The sequence below is a fragment of the Tamandua tetradactyla genome, chromosome 3 (genome assembly GCF_023851605.1).
Source record: "Tamandua tetradactyla isolate mTamTet1 chromosome 3, mTamTet1.pri, whole genome shotgun sequence".
NCBI classification, from domain to species: domain Eukaryota; kingdom Metazoa; phylum Chordata; class Mammalia; order Pilosa; family Myrmecophagidae; genus Tamandua; species Tamandua tetradactyla.
The window spans coordinates 146,740,293-146,768,281 of record NC_135329.1 but is presented as its reverse complement, the minus strand read 5'-3'; the positions used below and the strand labels follow the sequence as shown (position 1 = coordinate 146,768,281).

The 27,989-nt window shown below is 38.8% G+C and overlaps 1 protein-coding gene and 1 pseudogene across 3 annotated transcripts in view; both read left to right on the top strand.

Annotated features, from left to right (window-relative positions):
- WIPF1 (WAS/WASL interacting protein family member 1) overlaps positions 1 to 27,989 on the top strand; it is a 136,841-nt gene that overhangs the window by 49,315 nt on the left and 59,537 nt on the right. Inside the window, exon 1 of one of the 3 annotated variants that reach the window (XM_077154192.1) lies at positions 27,474 to 27,536. The exons of the other annotated variants lie outside the window; for them this stretch is intronic. The gene's annotated coding sequence lies outside the window, so the exon portion shown is untranslated. Of the gene's footprint in view, positions 1 to 27,473; positions 27,537 to 27,989 lie in introns of those variants that run through there. 3 annotated transcript variants of the gene reach the window in all.
- Positions 94 to 27,785, top strand: LOC143675791 (poly(rC)-binding protein 2 pseudogene; annotated as a pseudogene).

Here is a 27,989-nt window from a genome sequence, read left to right as displayed (position 1 = left end):
AATAAGGGAGGATTCTAAACTGGTGATCTCAACCCACGTCATTTCAGAAACCCTGCACTGGCTCCGGCAGTGGCTGCCCATGTTTTTATTAGGAGTGTGGGAGGTCAGGGTAGGGTCGGGTGGGGGGAAAGACAAAGGAGTCATGGACTTCATTGGTAGCTGAAGCCCTTTGCACAAATGCCTGGAGGAGATGCATGAGAGGAACTGCTGTGGGGCCGTCTCTTTTCTAAGGGGCCTGCCTGTGAGTCCAGGAAGAGGCTTACAATTTAGCAATGGCTAAGCAGCTTTTCTTTCTGTTTTGGTTTGCTTTGTTTTTTAACTGATTGCAGAGTTTGCTGTTCAGGGATTTTAAAAAAAAGAGTTTTTTATTGTGAACTATGACATACATACAGAGCAGAGAAAGAAAAAGCAATAATTTTCCAAGTATACTTCAACAAGTAGTTACAGAACAGATTTCAGAGTTTGTTATAGGTTACTATTCCACTATTTCAGATTTTTCCTGCTGGCTGCTCCAAAACACTGGAGGCTAGAAGGGATTTAAATATGGTGATTCAGAAATCATACTCGTTGGTTAAATCATAATCTTCTCTGTTATAACTCCTCCTTCTCCTTTGATCCTTCTCCTAGTCTATCGGAATCTTTGGGCAATGCCCTTTCTGACTTTTTCAGGTTGAGAAGGGGTCGACACTAAAGGATAGGGAAATATAATTAATTGATAATCTTGGACAGGCTGGGTCCTCTGGGTTTCAGGATTTATCTGACCTAGGAACTCTCTGGGAATTACAGGTTTCAGGAAAGCAAACAATGCATGAAATTTTTATAGAGTCTCAGTGAGAGCCCTGGGTGTTCTTAAGAGTTAACAGGAGTGCTGTTGGTTGGGGTTTAGGGAACCATAGCAATTAGCACTACCTAACTGAAGCTTGCATAAGAGAAGCCTCCAGAATAGCCTCTTGGCTCTCTTGACCAGTGATGCCTTTTTTAATTACACTTTTCCCACCATTTGGTTTGGAAGGCGTTGTTGATCCCATGATGCCAGGGCCAAAGACTCATCCTCAGGAGTCACGCCCCATGTTGTCGGAGAGATTTTCACCCATAAATATCATGTCCCACATAGGGGGGAGGGTAATGATTTTCTTTGCAGAATTGGGCTTAGAGAGAAAGGCTACTTCTGAGCAACAAAAGAGGTTTCCTGGAAGCAATTCTTAGGCCTCTTATGGGTAGTCTTAGCTTCTCCACTGTAGAAATAAGTTTCATAAGGGCAAGCCTCAAAATTAAGGGCTTGACTTATTTTCTTGGCGGTCCCCAATAGTTGAGAAGGTACCTGGGGTTTCCCAGATGGGAAAATTTAATAGTTATGTATGTATTTTTTCCTTTGGACCCTCAAGAGACTCTACCAATACTTTCTAATTTTCAGCTGTTCAGGGATTTTTTATTCCTTAGTTAGGTGCTGATAATAGAAAATAACTTTTTGTTTTGTTAAAATACTTTGCAGACAGTCCCAATGACTTTTTTGTAAATGTATCCTTCCAAAAGCTATCTCCATTTCTTCTAGGGGCATCTGCCCTCACCCTAGCCATTTTTTCACCCCCTCCCTCAGCTTTCTACTTTGCTATGTTCCACTGTGTCTGAGATGCAAGAAAAGGTTTGTGAAGTGTTGTCATTATGCAACATTTCTGATTCCTAAGTCTGGAAATGGTTCTGAAAGAAAAGGAAGACATGGACTGGCAGAAGGTGGTAGCTCACGTCGGATGGTGGAGTGTTCCTGGAATATAATCTTACATAAGGAAAAAGGCTTCAGGAAGAAAGCCTTGTCCTTGATTCTGTTGATTAAAATCAGACTCCATGCAGAAAGAAAATATTCCTTCAGCGAATCACCTAATAATTATGTCTTCTCTTACCACCTCCCTCCAAACCCACAAGCTTAAAGGTGCCATAGATCATAGAATCATTATTTTTCTTCATGAATGCCTCACATATTTGTTCATATTTCATTTCTGGGTAGTAATAATCCAAAGTTGTTGTCCCAGGAAAATGAACAAGACCAAAACGACTGTTCTAGAGGGATGGCCAATGGTTGATGTTTACAGATTTTGGGAGAGGGAAGTGGTAGGGAAAATGGGATGGACAGCCTGACGGAGTAGTGCTTGGGTGATTCTTTGGCTGGAGGTTCTGTCCTTTAAATGAAGTGTCATTAATGCTAACAGCATACTCTGACACTTCCAGGGAAGGCATCACCTGTATGATTGCTTGATTTTTTTCAGTCTTCCATTTCAGTTTCTCAACATTTCTTCCTCACTTAGAAGGTTGGTCCTGATTTAAAAACAAATAAACAAAAACAAATTTTAGAAACTCATCAGAAAATGACTATAGAGGAGTTTTAAGTATTTATTTATCTATTTAAGAAAGCATAGAGAGCTTTTCCTGGAAAAGAATAAGCCAGGAAAAGATGAACCCTTAAAGTAGTACTCTATCATGGCACAACAAACTGAATTTAAGAGGCACCTCTTCCTAGGTCCTGTGCCATTTCCACTGGGAGGTGTTCATGTACCACTAACATTGTAATTTCTCAATACTAATTAGAGGTTACTGCTGTGAAACTGTCTAACTAGATGCTTAACAGTGTCTGTTTTGATATTTTTTGGTATGAATTAGACTTCCTTTCTACTTGGTATTTGTGCCTAGATTTTAATACTGTCATTTTTAAAATTTCATTCTGTGTTGATTTGTAACAGTAATATGGCTTAAGAACAGAATCTTGTGTGTGTGTGTGTGTGTGTGTGTGTGTGTGTGTGCACATATTTTTCAATAAGCAACAATTCTTTAGGTCCTGTGTCTTCATAGTTAAATGCTATCAGATGGTATCTTGGAACCTCCAATTATTTGCAGTCTGCTGCTAACTTCAGAGTAGGAGATTATGTCCATATTATTCCTGTAGATTTGTGTGGAGGGTTTGCTAACGATTTGCTCTTTTTTCAGTAAAACACAGATTTATTGAATGGTCACTTGGGAATCTCCTTGATTTCCAAGCCTGTAATAGAAAGATTTGTTCTTACTTTAATGCTTCAGAAACCTGTAAGATGATCCTGACTCCTGAAATCCAGGTGTGGGACCAGTAGAGGGGGCTCCCCAATACCTCACCAGCCTGCTGTGCTTTAGGTTTCACCGAGGGAGCTGTTAAAGCAAGAGAATTGTTACTCCAACTCTGCCTTCTCAATGCAGTATGACTGCTTAAGGAAGTCACAGTTTTAGAAATCATTTCACCAAATGAACATTCTTAATGAACTACCACCAGGACTTTGCTTAAATCCTTTTTCAAAGCAGATAATATGTTCCTTTGCCTTTCTTCTTCCCTCCGCTCTCCTTCCTCTTTCTGCTCCCAGCCTGCCATTGTACGCCCATCACCTCCTGAAACACTCGGTCCAGAATTTACCCTCATGAATAGCTTCCTTACCTGGCCCTGTCTCAGCTCTGTGGTCTCTTCCCTAGAGCATCTCATAACCCTCTCTGCAAAGCTGGAACAGATCAGGACTGATGAGGGTAGTTAACAGATTTTAAATGTTTGAGAGGTTTAATGTATGAAAAATAATTTGGAAAATAATAATGTTAGAAGATAGATTCTGATGAATCGAGAAGGGTGAGTAATTTACTTTTTAAAAATTTCTTTTAAGAATTCGTAAGGAGTTAGCAGGAGGGGAAAGGGATTGAAAAGGCCAGAGGACAATTTTCTCTAAAAGACAAAAATGTTAGGTTATTCAAAAACTATTTTTTCCCTCTCTTTCAGTGCCAGGAACATCTGGCCTTGGGAAACGTCTAGGAAAGAGACATTCAGATGCTTTTGTTACATAAAACTTAAGGCACTAGATAGAAAATAAAATCTTGAATTTTTAGAAACTGAAGGTATCTTAACAAATTCAGGTTTCTCACTTTTAGATTTGGAAACTGAGGTCATGAAAGTTTAGGTGATTTTTGTGAGGTTGAAATGGCTAATTAGTGATGATCCTAGGCTGAGAATAGGCTTCCTGACTCCAGCAGGGTCACTGCCTAAAAGAGTGATGTCGAGGGGCTGAGGAATTGGAATCTGGGCATGGTGCCTCTCTGGGGTCTACAGAGTCAAATCCATGACTGTGGGAGTAAACCATGGGACTGAGGAATTGGGGAACTCCTAAAACTCCAGGAAAAGTGACCTCGGCTAAATTTCTGACAGCACTGGAAGGTGGTTTTGATACTGTAGGTAGAAACGTAACCCATCCTTCCTGGATGAGGTTTATGTGCGATGAACAGTGAGGTCTTCGTGGACAGCTCAGAGAGGAAAAATCGCTGCCCAGGATTGGCCAGAAGAGACCCTGAATCATGTGGACATGAGTCTGGCTTGAGAGGAGCTGTCTGTTGGGAAGTATGGATGAAGGTCAGGGCTCCCACTACCTGGATTAATTCCTCTCTCAAGAGGTTTACCCCTCCTGGGCCCCCAAGGTTCCTAAATACTGAATCAACTCTGTGGGTTCCATTATCTCAGTAAGGATGTATCCTGAGCAATGGATGTGGTCGCTGGAAAGGAAAGACATCATTCCTAAATTCTGATGTGTCCAGCAGCCTGTGAATCTGTAATGTGGCTCTGTCGTGGAGTCTGATCACTCTGGCTCCTGGATGAAAGAGAGGTTTTTTTGTACGCTGTATGGCGGGGTCACATTCATTTTTTTTCCATGTGAATATCCCGTTATTGCAGCACCATTTATTGAGTTGATTGTTTGTTTTTGTTGGTGTCTTTGCTTTGTTTGAGGAGTGCATGGGCCGGGAATCGAACCTGGGTCTCCCACATAGCAGGGAAAGGGAGGTTTTAAAACCTGTGTGCTAAAGTCTCTGTGCTTGAAGTATGGTGAACTACCCCTCCCCAGTGATGCCACTGTGCCTAAGGGGCTTTCTCATAAGTGCCCCTCAGTGCCAGTCCTATTTCTTTGTTGCTTCTCTTCAGAATGCCACAAGCATTCTAAAGAGGAAAAAATGAGATACAGTGTGGGTCCTACAATGATAGCAATCACAAGGCCCTTTTTGGACACTGCGTGGCTTTTAAAAAATTTTTTTGGCATTTTTCCTTAATTTAGTAATGTTTATTGAGGATCTTACATTCTAGTTGGGGATGTAGACAATAAATAATAAGCTTAATATTATATTGTATGTACTAATACAGTAGTACATCACACAGTATATTAGAAGGGTAGAAGGTAAGTGCTGTGGCAAAAGAAGCACAGCAGGATAAGGAAACACAGTGGTGTGTGTGGATTTTAGAGGGGTGGTTAGGGTATCTGCTGTGGAGCAGGTGGCATTTCAGCAAAGACCTGGAAGAGATGAGAATTTTACCATGCAGACACCTGGGGAAATGCTCTTGTGCAAGGTCTTGAGGCAGGAGTGCACCTGACCTATTCAAGGATAGCAAGGAGCCAGGGTGAGGAACAAGGATCCAGCAGAGTGAGGAGAAGAGAATAGGATATGTGATCCTCTTGGGTCTGTGGGCCATCGTGAAACTCCAGCTTTCTCTCAGAGTGAGAGGGAGCCATGGGACTTTGAGCAGTGAGGAGAGACAGGAGACTGACTTCATACTTTAAGGAATCCCTCCCGCTGCTGTGTTTGAGAAGACTGTAGGAGAGCGAGAGTTGAAACCAGGAGGATAGTTGAGAGGCTATTGCAGTACTCCAGGAGAGAGGTGATGGTGCCTGGTCCAAGGCAGTAGAAGTGGCGAGGAATCTGGTTATTTTGAAGGCGGAACCAACAAGATTAGCTGTTGGATTGAACAATAATAAGAGGAATCCAGGAAGATGCCAAAGGTTTTGGTCTAAGCCGAGAAAGAATGAAAATGCCATCAAACTGAGATGGGGAAGACTATAGTTAGAGAAAGGAGAGCCCATTAGGAAAAGTAGAGCCAGTTTAGTTTGGGATGTGTTGAGTTTGACATGTCTGTTAGTATCCAAGTGGATGTATGTGAGTAGGTAGATGGATATGTGGGTTTGGACATAGGAGTTAGAATTCTAGAAGAGATTCATCTTCTTTAATAATATTACTGGCTTAATATCACTCCTGAATTCATCTGTAAGCTTTTAAAACTGTAGACACATGGACTGGGACTCTGCATAGTGCCTTACTCATTGATTGATTGCTGGGACTGAAACCAGAGAGAGAATGTTCTCTTGGGTTAACAAAAGTGGAAAGGTCAGAATTTTGTCTCAGGACTCGTCTTTCACTGCTTAAGCCCCAGTGATCCCCTGATTGGTTTTTTAAGAAAAAAAAAAGACTACAAATGAACAAAAACAAGGTTTATTTTTTCAAATGCATAACACCTAAACAAATCAAGTGTATCTTGGCTTTTATATGTCAAGGCAATTAAAGGAAATATTGTGAGGTTTTCTTTATATTTTAAATATTTATATATTACCCCATGTAAATGATATCTTGAAAATAATTGACTCCAGATGGGTTCCTGGTCCAGATAAGTCCTGAAACCTAGCCCAGCCTCTCTAGAACATCAGATAGTTCCATCTCCCTACCCCATATTAGTGACAGACCCTTCCAATATGAAAAATTTAGGATGATCATAGCCCAAACACCCCTAAAGAGAGGGATGGAAAGATCAAAGGTGATGGTGGAGTTATACATAGAAAATAGGACTTAGCAAATGAATATGAATGCTGAATCATTAAATTGATATCTCTTTTAGTCGCCAGTATTTTAGAGCAGCTAGAAGTAAAAACCTAAAATTGTGAAATTGTAACCCGTGTCAAACTCTGAAATATGTTCTACAACTAATTTATGGTGCTGTACTTTGAAATTTATAGCTTTTTTGTATATATGTTATTGTTCACAAAAAAAAAAGAAGGAAAAAAGTCAATTGTGATGATAAAATATTTAAGCCCTATAGCCTCCTATATTCTGGAGCAGCTAGAAGGAAAAATATGAGAGGATCGTATGGTAGCCCATGACACACTCTGGGATCTGTCCTGTAACTACTTGTTGAAGAGTGCTTTGAAAATTATTGCTGTATTTCTTTGCTTGGTATATATGTTCTGCTATACAATAAAAAAAGTTAAAAATAAAAAAATTGAACTTTCCTTCATTCTAAGTGAAACAGATGTTAGCTAATTCTACTAATATTAACTAAATTCATCTGTGCTATTTTCCTGTGGGAAAAGAAGACATAATGCTCTCTCCATTTAATGACGAATTCTTATAGGCTGGATTTAAGTCTGTGTAAGACTTAACTTAAAAGTTTTGACCTTTAAAGTCACTTTTTAAATCAGTTTGAGTAAACAAAAAGCATCTATTTTAAAAATACCTAACTTAATAACCTGGAATAATTCTGACATTTTCCTAGCCCGAACTGAGACTGAAAGTTTTTTTGTTTGTTTGTTTAATCTCAATCTTGTTCTCAGTCTATAAGAAGGTTTCTCAAATTTGTCTTTAAATGATCGCATTAAACCCTCAGCTGGTCTGTAGGGTAAGCACTATTGTGAGCACCATTTACAAAGGTAAAAATTGCCTCAGAGGGGTAAAGTGACTTGACCACAGTCCCAGAGCCAAAATTCAGACACACACCAACCCCCCACCATCCTACTTCCTAGAAGCACAGAGTGGAATAAAACAAGAACATTTTAGACCAAGAAGTAATGCAAAGTGATTTCCTTTGTGATAAACCTGAAACCTGTAGTTCCATTCAAAAATTTCAAGTAGTTACTAAGCAAATCCTTGAAGTAGGAGAGGGCCATGAAGAAAGATTTTTGTGTGGTCTCTACCCCATGTTGTGGTAGGCTGTTTGGGTGGTATGACAGCTGTGGGCTGAGAAAATGCCCCTCATCAAACCCACCAGGAAATACCTGGCCCTCTCTTGCTTAGAAGCCCATTGGTGCTACCCAGCAGCAGCTACCCCCTGCTGTTCCAAGAAGGCGCCTGGTAGCTGGGAGGCTGCCAGGAAGCCAGTCCTGAGCAGACCAAAGTGAAGGGTTCTAAGCACTTTGGGAATGGTCCAGGGCTTTGAGGCTGTGACATCAGCTCGGGGCTCAGAAAGGAGGACTGCTGCTCTCTCCTCACTGTGTAAGCCAGGGCTAATGGGGTTAGCTCCTGTGTCAGAGAGTCCTGGGAGGACTCCCCCAACTTCCCCAGTTGATAGTGAATATTGTTTGTCTTGGTACAGCCATACTGGTTATTAAAATACTGAGATGCTTCAAAAAGCAATTGGTGAATTGTCACCATCCTCAGTTACTTGCATACTCTCCCAAGATCACTAATACCTCTTCCACAATTCACCACCTAAAGGATTAGTGACTGGCAAATCATGAGTCTTCTGAGTAATCACACATCATTATAATTGGCTAGCTAGTGCCTGTGTCATATTGGTTGTTAAATATCTTGACTATAACCCCTACCCCACCCCCATAAAATGGAACATGCTCAATGCATTTCTGGGAGTGGGTGATGACAAATTTTGATTGGGGTCCAGGAGGGTAAAATTTAAACCTATAATCATGCCCCAAATTCACTGGTTCTCTGACATGGGTTTGTTGGTAGCATATCAAGTTATTCTTCACCATCTGGAAGAAAAATAACTGCAGTGTTATGACTGGAAAGGTAACAAGCAAAGGTCAAATAGGGCTCCCAGAAACAGTTTAAGAAGATTTAAATTCTTCAGGAAAACAGTCTCCCTTCCACTTGCTTTCTAGTCCAAGACCACTTTCATGAGAAAAGAGATTATTACTTCAAAACATGGCTCGTTTGTTCCCATAGTTCACTTGGTGACCACCTGCCCAGAGGAGGTAAAAGATTCATTATAAGCCATGTGCTACTAATCCTGATTTATTAGTGCTGAACACTTGCCTTTTGCAGCTGTGGGAGCTGTTTTCAAAGTTGATTCATTCCTGAGCTGGACTAGCAGTACTTTGTGGTTACAAAAAAAAAAAAAACTGCATACACACAAACCATGGAATCTTTCAACCACAGTAAATGCCCAAACATGGTGGATTCCTGGGGTATGTGAAGAGTCTTTGTAGCTGTCCACAAAACACCAGACTGATTTTGAGACAATGCTAACTATCTGATTTTAGAAGAGCTTTCTCTGTCTCAGGGGTTTTGAACTTGATGTTTGTGAACTGAATGGGAATACATTACATCTTCTTTATTTTCACTAGCCTCTAACTAAAATTTTTTGTTTCCTTCCATTCTGAATGTAGCCAATAAAGCACGTTAGCAGCACTGTAACTTCATCACCTGTAGAAATTATAGATATTTTTATGGCCTTATGTGGTAGACAGTTTGTAAGATGGTCCCCATGATCCCCACCTCCTGGACTTCATGCCCATGTGTAAATCCCTCCACTTGAGTGTGGGCTGGATTTAGTGATTCACTTCTAGCAAGTAGGTTGCTGCAGAGAGGATGGGACTTCACTTCTAAGATTTAGTTATTAAAAGGCTATAGCTTCTGTTTTGGGGGCTCTCTGTCTGAGGGTAGCCGGCTATGAGCAACCCTGTAGAGAGATTCACATGGCAAGGAAAGAGAGCGGCCTCTGACCACCTGCCAACAATGTGTGAGTTAGCTTGGAAGCAGATTCAGCCCTAGTTGAGTCTTCAGATGAGAACACAGCCTCAACCAACTCCAAGGTTGCAGCCTTATGACAGACCATGAGCCAGAGGCACCCAGCTAATCTGTGACCAGATTCCTGACTCACAGAAACTGTGAGATAATAAATGTTTGATAGTTTAAGCCACTAAAGTCTAGGGCAATCTGTTGCACAACAATAGATAATTAATACATATTTAACTTGCAGATATCTCCAAATATCCTTTACTTTTATTTCTATTTTGAAACTACTGTAGTTATTAGATTGCCTGCTAGACCTTATTGTTTAATGTATTAATAAGCACACATATTAATATTAACAGATTGGTTTTTTTGAACATTTTGATAACTGTGCTTCCACATAATTTGTTTTCTCTTATTCCTATGTGTTTAATTTTATACAAAAACATTCTAATGAGAAGTGATCCATAGGTTTCACCAGATGGTCAAAAGAGTCCTCTGGCATGATTTTGCTATAACAGAACATTAAATGAAATAATATATTTCTGAAGCATTTAGATATTTCCTGTTGTATCTGTTATTTACAGGATGTATATTAAAATAAATCCTGTAACGACATCTGGGGTAAATGTTAAACATCGTCAGCATTCAGTTGGCAATGCATAGTAAGTTACCAGCTCTAGGACCCTCTTTTCTGCTCCTCTCTCCCTTTTGGAAAGTGGCAGGGCCAGCCCTGAACAAACTTCTGAGATAGACCAATTTGTGTTCATAGCACCTTCTAGTTTGACATGCCAGTTCTGCGAATCTTATCTTTCTTTTGATAGATAATCTTAAATGCCTAAATGCCCTAAATGCCCCGTCATCTGGTCTGTCGTAACCTGGTCAGGTCCCATGTCCTTTCATTGGCTCCGCTTCTCCCTCTAAGGAGCGGATTAAAGAGAACAGTTATGTGTGGAGAACTGCTATGTCACTCAGCCCTGAATAAATTTTAGTAATTAAACTTACTTCAATATGCCAGGCACTTCACTGTTGAAATTTTCCAATTTTTATCTATTAATGTCTTCAGGGTTTAAAGATAATTCATAATTGAAAATTAGTCAGTGAATGGGAAGAAATAAAGCACCTGTTAGGAGAGTGTGGCGATAGGTGTTGCAGTTCTCACTACCTTGTGGTGTTTGTAGTTAAAAGCTCAAACAATATATTCTGACATGGTGCCATGAGAATAAGATAGAATTCAGGACAGTAATAGTTTCTTTTTCAAATATATTCTTATGCTTTTTTTTTTTTTTTTAACTCTGGTAACAATAGTTTGTTGCCTCTGTGAGGTTGATGATTCAACCTATTCTGAAAAAATTTCTTTTAGGGCAGGAACCTAGATTCTGGTTCGCAGTCTGTAAGACTCATGTCACTAAGCCACTCTGTGCGTTAGTTACCTTCTTTACAAACTGAAACAGCTCCTAGGTGATCGCTAAATTTCCAATTCTGAAAGGTTTAAAGCTTCAAGGGATTTAAAGTTGGGGGTTACTACTCACAGACATGTTTTGCTCTTAACAATACATAAATAGCCCTTCTGAAATTTTAGTTAGGAGCATGTTGCTTAAATAAATACATTATTCTGATCCATTTGAAGAAACAAAATTAAGATGAAGATTTTATAAAATTGTAGTATCCAGTGTTGGCAGGGGTATGATATATGCTCTTATGCCTTCCCAGTGGGCCATTTGGCAATATGTAACAAGAGATTTTAAATTGTTTAGGCTCTTGGATCTAGGCCTTCTGTTTGTAGAATTATTCTTTAGTGTAATCCTAGCTGTGCACAGGAATTACTGATATTAGTACATTTATAAAACCGCAGCAACAAACAAACTTATTGACTAGCAATAGGAGAATATTAAATAAATTTTGGTGTGGAATATCATGCAGTCATTTAAAATCATATTTTCAATATGGAGAAATTGGTGCTCTTGTGCATTGACGGTGGAAATGTTAAATGGTGTAGCCACTGTGAAAAGAAGTTTGGTGGTTCTTCAATAGTTAAATGTAAAATTATCCTATCACCCAGCCTTTCCACTCCTAAATATTCAGTTATTCCCTCTATATCATGGGGGTTAGGGGCACGGTGCCTGTGAGATCTGAAAAATCTGCACAAAAATTTTTTTTCAGGGTTCCATGAAACTTCCTAGCTGCCTCTTCATTGACAGATACTGCCTCTTCCATTACTTTTACATTGCTTAGGCTAAATCTTTTTTTTTTTTTTTTTTTAATTTTCAAGCCAGCATTTGCTGGCCTGAAAATCCATAGGGGTAGACCCTTCTTCATTTTCCCTCGGGAATCATATGAAGGCTTAGCCTTTTCTTGTATGGTGCCAGAGTCTACTGGAATGCCTTTTCAAAATAACAATCCTGCGCATTTTTAGCCTTTCTGTTTCATCTGTGGCTTCCACAAAACTCCCCCCAAATTTCCATTTAATGTCTTATGCTGACCCACAGTATATCAAAACCATGATGGGTAAACTTGCATTATGGAAGGAATAGCTATATACCCCAAAGAATTGAAAACAGACTCAGATACTCCTACACCAGTGTTCATAGCAACATTATTTACAATAGCCATAAGGTGGAAACAACCCAGGTGTCCATTAGTCGAGCAATGGATAAGCAAAATGTGGTATATATGTACAATGGAATATTATTCAGCCATAGAAGTATGAAGTTCTGATAGCTGCTACAATATAAACCTTGAAAACATTATGGAAAATAAAATAAGCCAGAAGCAAAAGGACAAATATTGTATGATTGTTATATGAAATATCTAGAATAAGCAAATTCATAGAGATAGAAAGTAAAGAGTAAGGTAACGGGTTGGGAGGAGGGAATTGGGGAGGGGAATTGTTGTTCAATGAGTACAGAATTTCTGTTTAGGGTAATGTAGAAACGTTCAATAATGGAGGTGATGATGGTGGTACAACACTGAAAATGTAATTAATGTCATTATTATACATTTAAAAATGGTTAAAATGGCAAATTTTATGGTAAATACATATATATAAAACCAGAATAAAATAAAAACATTTTTTCAAAGAATATTTCTTGAAAGAGTACTTAGTGCCATGAGAAATTTAAAACTGGACGTACAACAATATACATTATAACCATAATTTGAAATTTTTTATTCATACATAAAGACTAGAAGGACATATTCTAAAAAGTTAACAGTGTATATTTCTGCCCAGTAGGATTATGGGTAATTTATCTTTTCCTTTAAACCCCTGTTTGGAGGCAACTGAAGGGTATGAGTTGTAGAGACTGAGCTAGTAAAATAGAGGAAGAGGTATGGTGTCTCACTTGTGATGACACCTCAGAACTCAGTACTGCTTTGCAGTGTCCATGGAAGGCACTAAAGGCATGTACTATTTCACAGTCATGAACATGCTGTCATCCCCATGCCATACCACATTGCTCTGATGATATCCAAGGAAGCCATCTTCATGCCTCTGCTTATTTTTGGTGATTTTAAGAATTATGCTTTACATTTCATGCAGTGCACCCTAAGTAGGACCTTGTAACGTACCCACTTGGAAGTTCTTGCTCATATCATGGTTGTGTGCAGGCCAAATATTTCCCTCCTAACTCTAAGGTTCATGAGGGCTAGAATAGGGCTGATTCTTTGTAAAGATCTTAGCAGATGCTGGGACATAGTGAGTATTACGTAGATCTTCAGTTAATAAATATAATACTTAAGTTAGTAAGATTCATAATGAGTGGGACCTAGAAATCTGCTAATTGTAAGCTGATAGAAAAACAAGAAAGGACCCTTGCCTGTGTCAGTCCTCCTTAACGGAGGGGCTTCATTGTAAGGGTGGGCACGAAAGGAGACGGGAAACCCAGGGCTAGCTCTGTCGGGTGTGCATGCTGGTTAGAGGCCTGGGCTCTGGAGCTGTATCATTTGAGTTTCAAACTGTGGCTCTCCCACTGATGAGCTGAGTGGCCTTGGAAGAGTTACTTCACTTCTCTGTGCTTCCCGCATGTATAAAATAGAGATGAAAAAAATGATAATCACCTCATAAAATTGTTGTGAGAATGAATTACTTAATACTTGTAAAAGTCCCTGGAACACTCTTTTGTGCATACTAAGAGGTTGATAAATGTTAATTATTATTATTTATGTTCATGTTAATATTATTAGATTTACTGAAGACTGGAACACAGTTCCTAGTAAAAACCTGAAAAACCACGATGCCCCCTCAGTCCTGTAGATAGCTGATTGCCAGTAACTGGCTCAGCTGTTCCTTTTTGTCTCACACAGGCACACACACACACACACACACACACACACACACACACACACACACACACACACACACACACACACACACACACACACACACACACACACACACACACACACACACCTACCTGTGTTTCCCTGTTCATTCTTCTGAAGTGAGGAGGAATCTGAATTTCCCAGCGAATTACCTTTTCCCTTGCTTGGGCAGAGCTTTCAGGCTGGCCAGCTCACACCGTGCTCTCCAGTCTGAGGCCTGGCCACCCTTGGGCCAGAGGCCTGCTTCTGTCATGTTGACCATGGCTGGGGTGGGCCCAGCTGCCCTTGATCCACAGAAGAAGACTGGAGTCAAAACTTCTCAGGACAAAGGAAGCTCTTATGGTTAGGGAACTTTAAATTATTCTGAAAAGAAAACTCCTAAGTGTAAGTGCAAGGGTTTAAAAAGAAAACAAACTTAACTCTCCCGAAGAGACAAGGTTACCTTTGATATTTTCTACCTAGCAAACCCATTCATTTTCTGAGGCCCATTAGTTACTGCTAAAATCCATGAAGGAAATTATATGACTAAGAACCGTGGAAATGGAGCAAAACTCCAAAGGCCTTTATTGAGTCTGCCTTTCTAGGCCATGCACTTCCCATCTCTGCCTCAGTTCACATCACAGCTCGCCTGCTTTTCAGGATCATTACTCAATTCATCTCAACTTCGTGGAACAGCCAAGATAACATAATATGATATATAAACTACATGTAGAGATGCTTGTGAACCTTGTAATTATCGTATGAACCTGAGTGAGACCTTCAGAAGCTCTAGTGGGGGAGGTGGACATCGTGCGGTGTGTGTCCACATGGTTCACACACTCTGCTTTCACTGTCCCAGCCAGGGACCTGCTTTCCTCCACTCCCAGGGTTCTCGAGAGGACCCAAACAACATTTTACTCACTCTGAGTCTTCCCATTGCTGCTTTGAGACTAAACAAGCACTTGAATCAAGTCTGGTAGAAATTAAAGTTTGTTCTGATGCCGGTAACTCACTAGTAAGCAGACGGCAGGAAACAGGTAGAGCATAGGAGGCCAGTGCTTGCAGACTTTGTAAGATCACTTTGTAAGATGGTCCTTTCTTGGCCATCTCTCTTTTCCAGCTGCCTGTGATTTGGCATTTCTTCTGGCCAGAAAACAGACTTGAAAACATTGGATAGAAAGCATTCTATCCTTCATTACTCAATGTATTTTTTTCCAGAGTAACTCAGAGGTTATGTTGGGTTTTATGAGCTGCAGAAGACTGCTGACTGGTGTACCACCTAGAAACACAAACGGCAAAAACTGCAGAGCTCAGAAGTCCCCTTGGGAGTCTGCCCATGAACAGCTAAATGTAGCAGAAACCAAATCTGTGCTTCCTGTGTCCAGCTTCAATATTAAGACCAACACTTGAAGGGGAAGGGAAAGCATCATTTAACACATTTTAAATTATTTCCACATGTGATCTGGGCCGAAATGTTTTGAATTAAAAAGCTCATTACCCGATTGAAGATCAATGACTCTTTCCTGTCTTCCTCTTAAAAACTGAAATGAAAATAAAATAAATATAATGCCTTCAGCGTAAAATGGTTTTCCTTAGAGGAGTAAAAGCAAGGCCTCTTTAAACCTATGAGTGAAAAGACGTCAAAAATATCAGTCTAAAACCAGGATTCAAAGGACAATTTAATGACTTTTGCTATTACCTCTAAAGATCTTCTCAAATTAAAGTTCTTTTTAAAGATTAAAAAAAACTTTTTTTGATAGCAGTTGACTCCTGTTCTCTCAAAAATAGCTGCTTTTGCAGAAAACTCCAAAATGCTTTTCTAAATCAAATAAAATACAATCTTTGGCACTGTTTTACTTAATTTGAAAAAATTTTTAATGCTCAAAAATTGGAAAAATCGGTTATTTTAAAGATTGCAGTTGCATTTCAGCCCAAACTTGACAAAAGAAGCAACTGTTTTAGTTGTCCTGCTCCCCTCTTGGCTCTTTAAGGACACTTGGAAGTAAGAACCATAGAAAGGCATCAGTGATAGTTGATGTACTGGAGGCACAGAATTAGCCTCAGATATAGTAGTGGAAGGAACTGATTTGCCATTCCAATGGAAGTCAAGAAAGAACCCTCCTGTCACATAGATAAGTGAGAAATCCTCTTTTACACACATGATTGTTTCTGAAGTTGTGTGTGTGTGTGTATGTAGAGGGGTGGGTAATATCTTATCTTATTCCATCTTGACCCCAGGATGGGTAGTCCTGCTGTTTCCTCTCTTTTGGCACAAAATAAAATCCCTGAGTGATTGCCGTCTCCCAGTTTTCCTTCATGTCTGTGTGGCTTTGGCCAAGGTAAACTGGTCTGTTGGGTTTATTTTAAGTAGAAATGAGCTGAGCTGTTTGTTTCCTCTGAGCAAAACAGAGGCATCTTGAACTATCTTTGTGTTTCAGGGATTTTTTTTTCCCATGGTATCAGCACTCCATTTCCTCCAAGTCATTACTTTGAAAGAGTTTTGCAGAGGGAGATATTCTTGCTGGCCACTAGCCTAGCCAAGCAAAGGGAGGATTGAAGGATGGCAGCAGAATTTTGAGAGTGTATTTCATGTTTTTGCATGACTTCATGAAATAATCTCTCACCCACTAATTTTGCCATAGGGTGGGGTGGGCTTTCATCTGAGCTCACAAGGAGAAAACTGCATTTGTTAAATTTAGACATTGGCTCTGGAGTTTGACTGATTTTCAAAGTTTAGGCTAAAATAATGTCCTCAGTTGACCCTTGGCATGCCCTTTCTGAGAATTCCTTGAAACTCTTTTGAATGTGGATTTTTTACTTAATCTTTCATACCTTAAGTTTCTCTGGGCCTGATTAATTTTAGAAACTGCACAGCTCTTTGAATAAAGCCATCCGTAACTTTCCTTTTAGTATACGTTAAAATTTTTCGTATTTTTAGCAATGAGCCACCTTCCAGCTCTTTAAATGTTGATAAACCAACATGTTCAGTGCTTTTAGTAACGTTTTGTAAATATTTTCTTTTCCATAAATTTATACATTGCTTTTGTCGTGAAGATAGTACTATTTCTTGGTATTTCAAGTGAATTAGAAACCTTCAAGTACTTTTATACTTATTAAGAAATATAGATGGTACAACTGCTTTGGAAGGCAGTTTGGCGGTTCCTCAGGAAGCTAAGTATAGAATTGCCATATGATCTGGCAATACCATTGCTAGGTATCTACTCAGAGCACATGAGGGCAAGGACACAAACGGACATTTGCACACCAGTGTTTATAGCAGCATTATTTACAATTACCAAGAGATGGAAACAGTCAAAATGTCATCAACAGATGAGTGGCTAAACAGGTTGTGGTATGTACGTACAGTGAAATATTATACAGTTGTAAGACAGAATAAAGTTTTGAAGTATGTAACAACATGGATGAACCTTGAGGACATTATGCTGAGTGAGATTAGCCAGAAACAAAAGGACAAATACTATATGATCTTACTGATATGAACTAACATTAGTGAAAGAACTTAAAGAATTTCAATTAAGAACAGAGACCATCAGGAGATAGAAATAGTGTAAATATTGGGTTATTGGAGCTGAAGGGATACAGATTGTACAACAGGACAGACTGTGAAAATTCAGAAATGGATAGCACAATACTCTCTAACTGTAATACAATAATGTTAGTGCACTGAATGAAGCTAAATATGAGAATGATGGAAGAGGGCTGGGGGCACAAGTGAAATTAGAAGGAAAGATAAATGATAAAAACCAAGATGGTATAATCTAGGAATGCTTAGCGTGTATAATGATAGTGACTAAATGTACAAATTAAAAATGTTTTTGCATGAGGAAGAACAAAGGAATGTCAATATTGCAGGGTATTGAAAACAGATAGTCATGTATTTTAAAACTTTAACTTATATGAGTGAGACTAAAGCAAAAAATGTTTATTTGGTACAAAAGTTATATTTTGACTAGTGCATTTCCTAATATAATTTATATGGATAATTTAATTGAATACTGTAAGTACATGAAACCTTGAGTAGGGCATTAGATTTTGTAGGTTTGTCCCAAGTGATGCCCCGATAAATCCCAGAGTGAATTGAACAGTGAATAAAAAAGTATTTGCAAAGTTCCCTTGGGGTAATGGCAAGAAAGGGGGAAAATTCAACTTCCCCATGTGGAGAATTCCTGATATTCTCATAAGCAGTGGGAACAACCAAAGCAATAGGCCAAGCCCTCAGTCTTGGGGTTTGTTTGTATGAAACTTATCCCCGCAAAGGATAGTCTAAGCCTAATTAAAACTAGGCCTAAGATTCACCCCCAGAGAACCTCTTTTGTTCTCGGATGAGGCCTCTCTCTCTCAGACTACGCGACAAGCAGACTCACTGCCCTCCCCTTCTCTTCGTGGGGCATGACTCCCAAGGATGTAAACCTTCCTGGCAACTTGGGACAGAAATCCTAGAATGAGCTGCGACTCAGCATCAAGGAATTGAGAAAATCTTCTCGACCAAAAGGGGTAAGAGAGAAATGAGACAAAGTAAAGTATCAATGGCTGAGAGATTTCAAACAGAGTTGAGTGGTTATCCTGGAGGTTATTCTTATGCATTATATAGGTATCACCTTTTTTTTTATTAATTGAAAAAAATTAACAACAAGCAAAACATTTAGATATCATTCCATTCTACATATACAATCAGTAATTCTTAATATCGTCACATAGTTGCATATTCATCATTTCTTAGAACATTTGCATTGATTTAGAAAAAGAAATAAAAAGACAACAGAAAAAGAAATAAAATGATAACAGAGAAAAAAAGATTATATCACTTTTTTAGTTAAGGTATATTGGAGAGGTTGGAGGGAAGTGCCTGAAAATGTAGCTGTGGAAAGCTGTGTTCCAGTAGCCATGTTTCTTGAAGATGATTGTATAATGAAATAGCTTTCGCAGTGTGACTGTGCGATTGAGAAAACCTTGTGTCTGATGCTTCTTTTGTCTATGGTATGGACCGATGAGTAAAACATATGGATTAGAAATAAATAATAAGGGGAACAAATGTTAAAATAAATTTAGTAGATTGAAATGGTAGTGATCAATGAAAGGAAGTGATAAGGGATATAGAAAAAAAATAGGGGAAAGAAAGGCTAAAATATGTTGGGTAGATGGAAATACTAGCAGTCGATGAGAGGGAGGGGTAAGAGATATGTTACGTATGAGTTTTTTTCTTTTTTTCTTTTTATTTCGTTTTCTGAATTGATGCAGATGTTCTAAGAAATGATCATGGTGTTGAAAATACAACTATGTGATGATATTGTCAGTTATTATTTGTATACCAAGAATGGAATGTTTACATGTTAAGAATATTCATGTTTGTATATTACTGTGTTAAAAAAATAAACAAATATAGAAAGATGAAAAGAAAATAACCATAATAAGTTTGTGCTTTTTATATTCCCAGATTTATGCATTAAAAAGTAATTTGAGGGGCAGGCCACCGTGGCTGAGCAGGCAAGAACACTTGCCTGCCATGCCAGAGGACCAGGGTTCAATTCCCGGTGCCTGCCCATGTGGAAAAAAAAAAAAAAAAAAAAAGTAATTTGAGGGTGGTTCAATGGTAAAATTCTCCCCTTTCATGCAGGAGACCCAGGTTCGATTACCAGACCATGCACCCCCAAAAAAGTAAACAAACACACAGTCAAACAAAAAAAGTAATTTGACTCCTTCCAAGTTCCAATTTTATATATTTTAAAATGTAATTTTTTTTTTCTGTATGGAAGTGATAGGAGTTACACTTAAGGAATTTCACCACTGAGGTGAACCAGTCCTTTATTTTTTTAAAAGCCCAAACTATAATAAAGCGGTAACAGGTATCAATTACTTCCCTGACTAATGAAGCATGCACTGTCTTTTATATTGTTTCAAGTGTTTTAGAGTAAAGTCATATTATAATTTTAAAACTTCCTAAAATGCTACACCTTTTAACACAAAAGTAACATTACTACATTCATATTTTTTCCATCACCTCCATTCTTACATACATATTTTCAAAAGGTTACAAACCTTCTTATCCAGCTAAGTGAAGTTACAAGTTTGAGTTAAAATAGCAGATTATGGTCCGGAGTATGGGACCTGGGCCCTCATTCCAGGATATTTCTAGCCAGGCCTAAGTTCATTAGGCTGAACCCCTTTTCATAGTTTATACCCTTTTTTAAAAAACCACAATTGCTCCCTTTTCAAAAATGTGGTTATAATTGGCATACAGTAAAATGTACAAGTTTGAAGTGTGCAGATTGATTTTGCATATGTCTATTGCTGTGTAACCACCACCGAGCTGAAGATACAAAACATTTTCATGCCCACTTCAGGCCCCTTCCATAAATTAACCTCTGTTTTGATTACTGTAATACTGTTTTGCCTGTTCTTGAGCTTCATATAAATGGAACCATAAAGTATGCATATCCTTTACTCATCATATGTGCATTGAGTTTCCCTTTAGACCAAGAGTTCCCAGCCTTGGTGGCACACTGGAATCCTCTGGGAAGCTTTAAAAGTTACAGCTGCTTGGGTCTCACCCCTAGAGATCTGGATTTAGTTAGTTTGGGCTGTGGTCTGATATTAGATTATTAAAGCTCACCAGGTGAAGTAGACCCAGGTGCTCAGGAAATGGGTGTGGGCTCCTGGGATCTCTGGACCAGAGCCCTCCCAGAGAAGCATTTTCAGCAAAAGCTGCATTTTTAAGATTGATTGTGTACGAATTATGAACAGTTGCCTTTAATGACTCCAAAGTAGGATATAAATTGCTATTGCTCCCCATTGTTTAAACTTCTGCATGTTACTTATGCCTATAAGTATTTTTGAAATAATCTCATCGTTGTATATCACTAAGTATTTTTGAGAAATTCTCATCTGTATTTTCAAGACACGAGGGAGAAAGCAATAGAAGAAAACTTTATCTCAACTTTGCACAATTAGAGGTTGAAGGGAATCGCAGGAGACGGTGCTGGTGAAGAATATTCAGAAATGTGCTTCTGTGTCGTGTTTTGCATTAGGTCAGAGTTAATCTTAGATAAGTGAAAAGTTCTGTATACAGAAGCCTTTGTACTTGTGAAAATAAAATTCTACATTGGTCCTCTTCACAGTAGTTTTCCATGAATTTCCTGCCAATGAGAATTGGATGCTCAAAGTGTTTTGTATGTGGTACTCAATTTGCTGAAGTATTATTTGATTCTTGGCACTAAATTTTCATGTCTCAATACCATCATCTTGTGGCTGAACTCAGCCACTATGAGAGGAATCATGGTTTGGTTTGCTCACTTGCTCAGAGAAATCAGATCTTGACTCCAGGCCTGTTTCCATCAATTCATGTGGCACCTCTGAAAACATTCATAGACTGTTACTGTTCTTTTTGTTTACTCTTCAATCCATAAAATAAAGCACCCTTGAAAATAAGCACTGTCCTCAACTCACTAGTTGGGTCAAACTATACTGAAGGACTTTTGGACGTTTTCTTAGTGTAGTGAAGAGAAGTCTTACTGTTTGAAGTGGAGAATTTTGGAACAGGTGCTCCTTATCCTCCTCCTAGAAATAAATTTACCTACTGATTGGCAAGAGCCCTCTTCCGGTGAAATGAAAACAAGGCAGTGAGTATAAATCACTTTACTAAGCTCTATTTCCCCTTAACTTTTAAAAGAAACTATTTTGGGGAAGTTTGTGGGACATTTTCTCTGGACTTCTGTTCATTGAATCTAGTAATATTTGAAATTTCACAAAAATGCAGAGATACCTCAAATGGCCAAAACCATCTTGAAAAAGAACAAATGTAGAGGACCCACTTCCTGATTTAAAAAACTTACTGCAAAGCTACAGTTATCAAAACAGCATAGCATTGGCATAAGGACAGATATGTAGACCAGTGGAATAGAACTGAGAGTTCAGAAGTAAACCCATGCATCTGTGTTCAATTGATTTTCAACAAGCGGCTGAGTCCATTCTACGATAAAAGAATAGTCTCTTCAATAGATGGTGCTTGGACAACTGAATAGTATGTAGAAAGTGGACCCCTACCTCACACCATATACAAAAATTAACTCAAAACAGATCGTTGACCTAAATATAAGAGCTAAAACCATAAAACTCTTAGAAGAAAACATGAGGGGAAAATAATCAGTATCTTGAATTAGGCAAATATAGCATCAAAAGCATGAGCCACAAAAGAAAAAAATAGATAAATTGGACCTCATAAAAGTTAAAAACTTTTCTGCATCAAAGGATATTATCAAGAAAATGAAGACACAACCTACAGAATGGGAGAAAATATTTGGAAACCATGTATCTGATGAGTTTAATAAACAGAATTTATAAAGAACTCCTACAATTCAACAACAGAATCAGAAACAATCCAGTTAAAAAAGTGGACAAAGGGCTTGAATAGACATTTCTCCAAAGAAGAAATGGCCAATAAGTACATGAAAAGATGTTCAAGGTCATTAACCATTAGGCAAATGCAAATCAAAACCACAGTGAAACATTACTTCATACCCACTAGTATGGCTATTGATAAAGAAAACAGAAAATAGCAAGCGTTGGTGAGGGTGTGGAGAAATGGAAACTCTCTTGCATTGCTGGTGGGAAGGTAAAATGGTACAGCTGCTGTGAAAATAGTTTGATAGTTCCTCAAAAAGTTAAACAGATTCAGCGTAGGACCCAGCAGTTCCACTCCTAAATATATACCGCAAAGAATTGAAAGCAGGAACTGGAATAGATACTTGTACACCAATGTTCATAGCATTATTCACAGTAGTCAGAAGGTGAAAACAACTCACTTGTCCATTGACAGATGAATGAATAAACAACATGTGGTATGTACATATGATGTAATACTATTCAATGGTAAAAAAAATAAGTTTGGAAAGATGCTACAATAGGAATGAAACTTAAACACATTATGTTGAGTAAAATAATCCAGACACAAAAGGACAAATATTGTATGATTCGCTTATTTGAATATTTGGAATAATCAAATTCACAGAGACAGAAAGTATATTACAGGTTACCAAGGGTTGGAAGGAGGGAAAATGGGGAGTTATTGCTTAATGGAGACAGAGTTCCTATTTGGGGTGATCACAGATTTTTGTAATAGATGGTGGTGATGGCAGCACACCATTGTAAAAGTAATTAATATCACTGACTTACATATTTTCAAATGGTTGAAGTGGCAAAATTTATGTTATCTATGTTACCAAAATTGTTTAAATGAGAAAAAAGGCGGAGACAGTGAATGAGAATGGGACTAGCACAAATTGAGTGGATCAATTCTAGCTTTTGAAAACTAGTTGTAGACCTGACATAAAATGGAGACTCTGAAATTACTAGCACCCAGATTTTTCTCAAATATAAAGTAATAGATTCATTCTCATACTTTACCAAATTATCCCCTAAACAAAATGGGCCACTTTACCTGCTCTGTTCTTTCCTTTACCTTCAAATCTGTGTTACTCCTTCCTTCCTCCCAAACCTACCTGTGTTCTCTCCTTTACCAAGTAACAATAATTAGGGAGAAGTTGAGCTCACTTCACTACTTCACTACTTGTTCTAGTTTGCTAGCTGCTGGAATGCAATATACCAGAAACGGAATGGCTTTTAAAAAGGGGAATTTAATGAGTTGCTAGTTTACAGTTCTAAGGCCGAGAAAATGTCCCAATTACAACAAGTCTATAGAAATGTCCAATCAAAGGCATCCAGGGAAAGGTACCTTGGTTCAAGAAGGCCGATGAAATTCAGGGTTTCACTCTCAAGTGAGATGGCACATGGCGAACACAGTCAGGGCTTCTCTCTCAGCTGGAAGGGCACATGGTGAACACGGCATCATCTGCTAGCTTTCTCTCCTGGCTTCCTATTTCATGAAGCTCCCCGGGAGGTGTCTTCCTTCTTCATCTCCAACGGTCACTGGTTGGTAGACTCTCTGTTTCGTGGTGCTGCAGCATTCTCTGCTCTCTCTGAATCTCTCTGAATCTCCAAAATGTTTCCTCTTTTATAGGACTTCAGAAACTAATCAAGACCCACTCAAATGGGTGGAGACATGTCATCCCCTAATCCAGTTTAACAACCATTCTTAACTAAATCACATCAACCAGGGAGATGATCTCATTACAGTTTCAAATATACAGTATTGAATAGGGATTATTCTACCTTTAAGAAATGAGATTTATATTAAAACATGGCTTTTCTTAGGGGGCATACTTCCTTTCAAACCAGCACACTACTGATAGCTATCTTTGCTGAGTCTTTAGTTAATGTGTTAGACACTTTGCCCCAAAGGAGTTTCCTTTTTAATTTAGATACATTGAGCATCTCAAAAGTCCAGAACGGAAAACTAGAAAGAGAGGAGTGTCTTTGCTTGAGTCTTAACTTAGGAAAAGAGAGGTGGAAAGGTAGACGGGAAGATGTCATTCCATTCCATACTCATCTCCATGCATCATCAAGGAGATAACTGTAGTTGCTTTGAATGACCTAAACTCATTCAATCATAGAAAAGTTTTCTAAATTAGCTTTTACTTTTTCCAAAATATTTGTAATGGTTGTTAAAGACAGTGAAGATAAAGGATGCTTGGCCTAAATTACTCTTCAGTATCTGAGAACTTTGGTCTTGTCTAAGATGGAATAAGGTGACTCAAGGTCATAATGGTTGTTTTTGGTCCTTGAGACTTTAGATGTTTACACATCTGCATATAGTGTCACATAAATCAAGGCATTCCTACTTTTGCCTCTGAGACAGGAAGAACTGTGGTTAGATGTGCCTAGAAGTCCTACAACCTTCTCCCAATATGGAATGGAAACATTTCTTAGAATAGTGAAAATTCTCATAGGCTGCAGCATCAGGCAAAATTAGCCACAATTACTATATAATAAGAGAATTCTTCTGTTAAGTGTACATCTATTGGGAATAGAGGCAGTACTTGATTTATGAATTTGTTATTCCCAATGGTTAAAACACTGTCTTTTGTTTATGAAACATTTGACGATCTTTAGGTTCAGAAGTAGAAGAAATAAAGAAAAGACTGAAATGTCATTTAAAAAAATGACCCAATAAAACAGACTGTTGATGTAAAAAGATATATTAATGGAGATATTAAAAACATATGACACATTGTCAACCTCAGTAATAATGAATGAAATGAAAAATTAAAACAATACAGACATTTTTCATCTATTAAATTGGCAAAGATTTTGGCACATGTAGAAAAAAATGAAATGGACACTGGTGGGAGTATGAATTGCTAAAATTTTCAGAAAACAATTTAACTAAATATATAAATATTCCTTAAAAAAAAAAACCCATTTGTATCATCTATTCCAATAATCGTACTCTGATAAATTTGTCCTAAGGAAATAATCAGAAACTACAACAAACATTTGGATACAACTATTTTAATTTTAAAGTTTGTAATAATGAAATTGGACACAATTTGAATGTCTAACAATGAAAAATATTTACACAGATAGTAGTACATCCATGAAACGAAATATGCAACTATTAAAATTGTTAGGAGACTATTTTGTGAAAAAGTATGTAAAACTTTTTATACAATATGATTCCATTTTAAATCCATAGACACAGGAAAAATGACTGGAGGGAAATTCCAAAATGATTTTCTCTGCATGCTAATTGGTGATTTAAAAATTTATGTTATAAAATTCTGCATTTTCTAAAATTTTCCAGAGAATATTTTAATAAGGGAGAAAATGTTAAGTGAAGAAGAACACTATGAAAAGTGAAAGAAAGTTAAGGGTGTTAACCTCAGGACAATGTGACTCTAATATATGGATCTCTCATTATCTTCTTTTATCAACAAAAAGTTCACTAGTTTGTCCTCATTTGGGTTTCAAACTGCCCTCTCTTTAAAAAGTCATTACCCTCCCCCCAACATGGGACCTGACATCCAGTGGTGAAAGTCTCCCTGGCAACATGGGACATGCCTCCCAGGGTTGAGCCTGGCCCTGGCACTGTGGGATTCACAATGCCTGCCTGACCAAATGGGGGGAAAGAAATGTAACAAAATAAGGTATCAGTGGCTGGGAGAGTTCAAATAGAATCAAGAGACTATTCTGAAGGCTGTTCTTATGCAAGCTTCAACAAGATAGTGCTGTTTACCATGCTTTGCCAGATCTCAACAAAAACCATTTCTGCCAACCCTAGAGAACACTTAGGATTCTATCTGAGATTCTGCAGAGGTTCCATGCACTAAGATTAATTTCCAGAAACCTACAACCATCTGATGGATCCTGAAACCCAGAGGGTCCAGCTTCTCTAGAATATCAACTGTTTCCATCCCCTTATCCAATATTATTAACAGTTCCTTTCAACATGAAAAAGTTAGAATGGGTATAGCCCCTAAAGATTGGGAGAAAGATCAAAGAAGGTGAAGTTATAACAAAGAAGATAGCATTTAACAGATGAGTCTGACTGCTGAAAAATTATATTGATCTCTCTTTTATTCTCTGATGTCTTGGAGCAGCTAGAAGGAAAAACCTAAAATTGTGAAACTATAACCTACACCAAACTCTGAAATCTGTTCTATAACTACTTTGTTACAGTGTACTTTGAAATTTATTGTTTTTTTAGGGGGGGTATATATTTATATTTCATACACACACACATACACAAGGCAACAGCTTGCCCAGACCAACAGTGCAGCAGCCAGAGCAGTCAGAGTAGCCGCACCCTGTGCCGTCTCCTGGCAGCCTGCCCTCTACCACCCTCTACCTGCCTTGGGTTCTCTTGCCCCCTTCTTTCTCTTCCTCCTCCACCCACTCCTATAGTTCCACCCTGGCCTCCTTCTTCTTTTCCCCATAGTCGCCTCATGGCTGCAGTTTTTGTCTTTCACCCCCACCATTGACCAAAGACTTGACCATTCTATGTGTAGCTCCCCAGAACACTAAGAGGCATGGACACTGGTGGGATTGAAGGTGAATTAAATGTCACACTTACCATTTGGCTACTTATGCATGGACAGGAAGTTGGCAGTATCATTGGGAAGTATGTAGAATCAGTTAAGAAGATGCTGTAGAGAGTGATGCAACGTCTGAGAAGTACTGACATCTCAGGAGGGAATTGTCCTGAGAGAATTATCACTATGGCTGGACCCACTGATGCCATCTTTAAAACCTTTGCTATGATCGTTGATGAACTGGAAGAGGACATCAGCAGCTCTATGATTAATAGCACAGCTTCCAGTAGACCCCCAGCCACCCTGAGGCTAGTTGTCCCTGCTAGTTAGTGTGGCTCTCTCACTGGAAAAAGTGGTTGCAAGATCAAGGAAATATGAGAGGGTAGAGGGGCTCAGGTGCAATGAGGATATGCTCCCCAACTCAACTGAGGGTGCTGTCACTGTTACTGGTATTTCACATGCACCATTGAGGGTGTCGGACAGATCTGTGTGGTCGTGTTGGAAGGCCCCCAAAGGGCATGACCATCCTGTACTGGCCCAAGCCATCCAAGTCTCTGGTCATCTTTGCAGGTGGTCAGGATAGGTACAGTACAGGCAGCAAGAGTGCAAGCTTTCCCCACCCCACGCCATCCATGTGCCTCCCCCTTGACCTGAAGGGACCACCTCAAGAGGCCTACGACGTATGGCAACATCGGAGGCATTGAATCCAGCTCTCCAGAGGTGAAAGTCTGTCCGGTAGGTTTGGATGCATCTGCTTATTTTATTCAAGAACGCATCATTCCAAACGATTGGATTGGCTGCATAATCTGGCATCAGGGCGCCAGAATCAATGAGATCCTTCAGATGTTTGGGGCGCAGATCAAAGTTGTGAACCCAGTGGAAGGATCTACTGATTGGCAGGTTACCATCAATGGATCTGTCCCCACCATTAGCCTGGCTCAATATCTAATCCATGTCAGGCTTTCCTCGGAGATGGGTGCATGAGCAGCTAGAACAATGCAGATTCACCTGTAATCCCTTCCGCTGTTCACCACCACCTGTGATCCGTCTGTGTAGTTTCTGAACAGTCAGCGAGTTCAGGTTTTAAATAATTGGAAAATTTTCAATTTCTACACGCTTAATCATCCACTAATGAATTTTGATTAAAGCGTTTTAATTCCTTTCTCTGATCATATGAGATCCCTATTT